We start from the raw sequence: 3,992 nt of genomic DNA on the forward strand, positions 1-3,992 counted from the left end.
TTGTAGGTATTTTTAAATTTCCTCTCTAATTTCTTCTGTGACCCATTGGTTGTTCAGGAGGTTGTTGTTTAATTTCCAATTGTTGATGGAGTTTTTGGAGTTCCTTTTGTCATTAATTTCCAATTTCATTGCACTGTGGTCAGATAATATGCATGGGACAATTTCAATTCTTTTGCATTTAGGTAGGTATGCTCTATGGAGTAGAATGTGGTCTCCTTTAGAGAAAGTCCCATGTTCAGCTGAGAAAATGTGTATTCTGATGTTGTGGGGTGGAACACTCTATAGACATCTACTAAGTCCATTTGTTCACAGCTTTGGTTCAGATCTGTTATTTCTTTGCCGATTTCTTGTCCAGTTGACCTATCTCTTTGTGTCAATGGGGTGTTGAGGTCCCATGTTACAATGGTGTTATCGATTATATGGGTTTTCATGCCTGTTAAGATTTGTCGTATATAGTTTGGAACACCAATATTTGGTGCATGCATGTTTATAATTATTATCTCATCCTCTTGCAGTTTTCCCCTGACAAGTATGTAGTGACCTTCTTTATCTCTTTTGATTGTTGTTGGTTTGAAGTTTACATCATCTGCAAACATAATAGCTACACCTGCTTTTTTCTGGGTTCCTGTTGCATGGAGGACTGTTTTCCATCCTTTGACTTTCAGTCTATGGATTTCCTTTTGAGTAAAATGTGTTTCCTGTGTACAGCATATCATTGGATTTTGTTTTTCAATCCACTCTGCCAGTCTGTTTCTTTTGACTGGTGAATTGAGGCCATTTACATTTATGGTTATAACTGATATGTATTGATTTATCATTGTCATGTTATTTACTTGCGTTGATTTCCTAGTTTTTCTACCTGTTTACTTGCTTGCTCTTCTTGACGTTTCATATCTACTGTTGTTCTTGAAATTGCAGTCAGATTTTTCTCTGTCAAGAATATCTTTTAGTACTATTTGTAATGCTGGTTTGGCACTCATGAAGTTCTTCATGAAGTTGTTCTTTGTTGTTGAAATATTTAATTTCTCTGTTGAATTTGAGGGATAGTTTGGCATGGTACATCAGTCTTGATTGGAAGCTGTTTTGTCTCAGGACCTGTAATACTTCACTCCAAGCTGTTCTCGATTGGATGGTTTGTGTTGAGAAGTCTGCCATGATTCTGGTGGATTTTCCTGTATAGACAATCTGTTTTTTTTTGTCTATCAGCTTTTAATATTCTGTTCTTTTGCTGGAGATCTGGAAACTTGACTATTATATGTCTGGGTGTAGTTTTATTTTGGTTGTGGTTGGTTGGAGTTCTATATGCCTCATTTACCTGAATATCAGGTTCTGTTTCCATTCTTGGGAAATTTTCTCCTATTATTTCTGCAAATATTCTTTTTATTTCCGTTGTGTTGCCTCCTGCTGTTTCATTGACTCCTATTAGTCTTACATTATCCCTCTTTGCCTCATCTTGAAGCTATTGAATTGATTTTTCCTGGATCCTTGTTGATTTTACAAGATCCTTTCTTTTGCGGTCGCTAGCTGCCATGCTGTCTTCAAAATCTGAAAGTCCATCATCAGCTTCATTCAAGTGGTTTTGGCAGCTTTCAATGGAAGCTTTGTTTTCCTGGAAGTCTCTTTGCATCTGGTTCATGCATTCTAAGTCCTTTCTATATTTTTCATTTAACGTTTCTGTCCATTGCCTATATTCTTCTATTTTCTTATATGTTTCTTCTTCAGACATTCTGAGCAGTTCTTTCATTATTATTGTCATTTCATTTTTTGCCTGAGAGATTATTTCTGATCTGATCTCTTCTATGGCTTCATGGAGTGTTTTTTACTTCCATTGCAATCATTTGAGCAATTTCAGGCATGTGTTTACCACGTTCTCCTATGTCCAAGTCTCCTGGACTTGTTCTGATTGGGGTGGAGTTCTGGGATTGTGTTTTAGTCCTTCATCTTGTCATGTTTGCTACCAGATGTAGAAAGCTCAGTTTCCCTATTCGATGGCTGCACAGCAAAGGCCGCTAGTGTCCCTAGCTTTCCTGTTCATCAGGTTTGACCCTCAGTGTCCTCTGAGATGCACTACTTAGTCTCGGGTTTTTCGGCTGTTGCTGAAGTGTATCTAGTTATCCCAGGTCTCAGATGTGGGCGCTGGTGTCAGCTGATGGCGGACCATCTGATCCAGCATCCCCTTGCAGTTCAGGGCATGTGTACAGCCTGGACTCGGGTTGCACTGGTGGCACAATCCTGGTCCAGTGGACCTATGTCCCCAGGCAGTTCATGGTACAAGCAAAACCCAGACATGAACTGCAGGGTCAACAGTTTGTGGACCAACTGATTCTGTGTCTCCAGTCAGTTCAGGACGTGTACAGGAGCTATATGCAAGCAATGCTGACAGCAATCACAGACTGTCTGTGCCTGTGACCTCCAGGGGCTCAGGGTGCAAGTAAAGCATAGACCCAAACTGTAGTACCAGCAGCTCATGGGGCACCCGCTCACTCTGTGCAGGGCATGTGCAGGGAGGGCCCATACATGAACTCTCAGGAGAGCAGTCCCCAGGCCTTCTGAGTGAGGAACTTCTGTCTGGCGCAGGTGCCTGGAGGGCATAGACTTAGACTGTAATGGCGGTGGGGACCTGGGTCACCCACTCTGCCCCCAGGAAGTAGATGGGAAATGCCTGGGTCTCTCTGCAGCTTTGGTGGGGACTTTGGTGGCAGTGGGTTGCAGCCCACCTGGTTCTGCTTCTCTAGTCAGTTCAGAATGCACATAGGAGCCAGTCCTGGGCCGCTCAAACAGCAATCACAGACTGCCTGTGCCTGTGACCTCCAAGGGGTTGGGGTGCAAGTAAAGCACCTATTTTAGTGTATTTTAATGTATTCAGTCTTATTTTTCTGTGTAATATTATATAGTCAATTCTATATCACATAACATAAAATTCTGTTATAATTTTTCCTACTTTATTTGTACCATAAACATATTTTTCATATTATTTAAAAATGTTTATAAATTTTTTATTGGTGATCTTTCAGATTGTGGAATTCCTACCATCAGATATTTAGGTTAGGTTAGTCTCAATTTTTTTCCTTGTATAATAATATTATGGAGAATATCTTTACCTAGAAAAATGTTTTTGCCCTTTTAAAATTTCCATATAAAAATTATTAGAATGAAAGAAATGGATTTTTAAAATTTATTTTGCTCTTGATTATCAAAGCAAGATGAGCTTATCATTGCCAAGTAAAGTATACTAAAACTGGGAAAGAAAAAAGCATTCCAATCCTCCACCTAGAGGCCACTGTTATTAGCATTTTGACATGATTTCTTCTGATACAGGCAATTATTTTCCTTCTGAGCAAGGATCAAGGACATGAACATTTTTAATGCTTTTGATACAGGTGCCAAAATTGTTTTCAATTTATAAATTGATCCTCTTTCTGGAAGTATATAAGTTGTGACTATTCTGAAAATGCTAACACCTAAAAATAAAGTAAGTATGGTTATTTCAAAACTTCCCATAAACTTCATTTTAGCTTCCTTAAAATCTATGAACAGGAGACAGGGTATGAAAAAGTGTTGAATAAATGTTACTTAGGAAACTCATCTCCAGATTTTGGTTTGGTTGTAGTCCACAGGTTTGAAAGGGTATGTTTGTAATGCAAGTTAACTCACTGGTTCTTTTAGATGAAGACAAGCTATTGATCTTTAATATATGTTTCCTGGGACAGATAGGAGAAAATATTCTTCTAATTAAGGGATTCTGATCTTTGTTAAATCATGATACATATAGAAAATAATGGTATTGTTCTACATTCTGGGGTAATGAATAGGATGAATAGGACTGATATATTTTATTTTTATTTTTTTTTTGGTTTTTCTCCGGTACTGGGAACCGAACTCACAACCTTGCGCTTGCCAGTTAGGCGCTTTTGCCACTGAGCTAAATCCCCAGCCCCAGGACTGATATATTTTAAAGAAAATAGTACAAAAAAAGAACAATAGCAAAATAC

Source organism: Chinchilla lanigera, unplaced genomic scaffold (assembly GCF_000276665.1).
Source record: "Chinchilla lanigera isolate Chin_1 unplaced genomic scaffold, ChiLan1.0 scaffold00014, whole genome shotgun sequence".
NCBI lineage: Eukaryota > Metazoa > Chordata > Mammalia > Rodentia > Chinchillidae > Chinchilla > Chinchilla lanigera.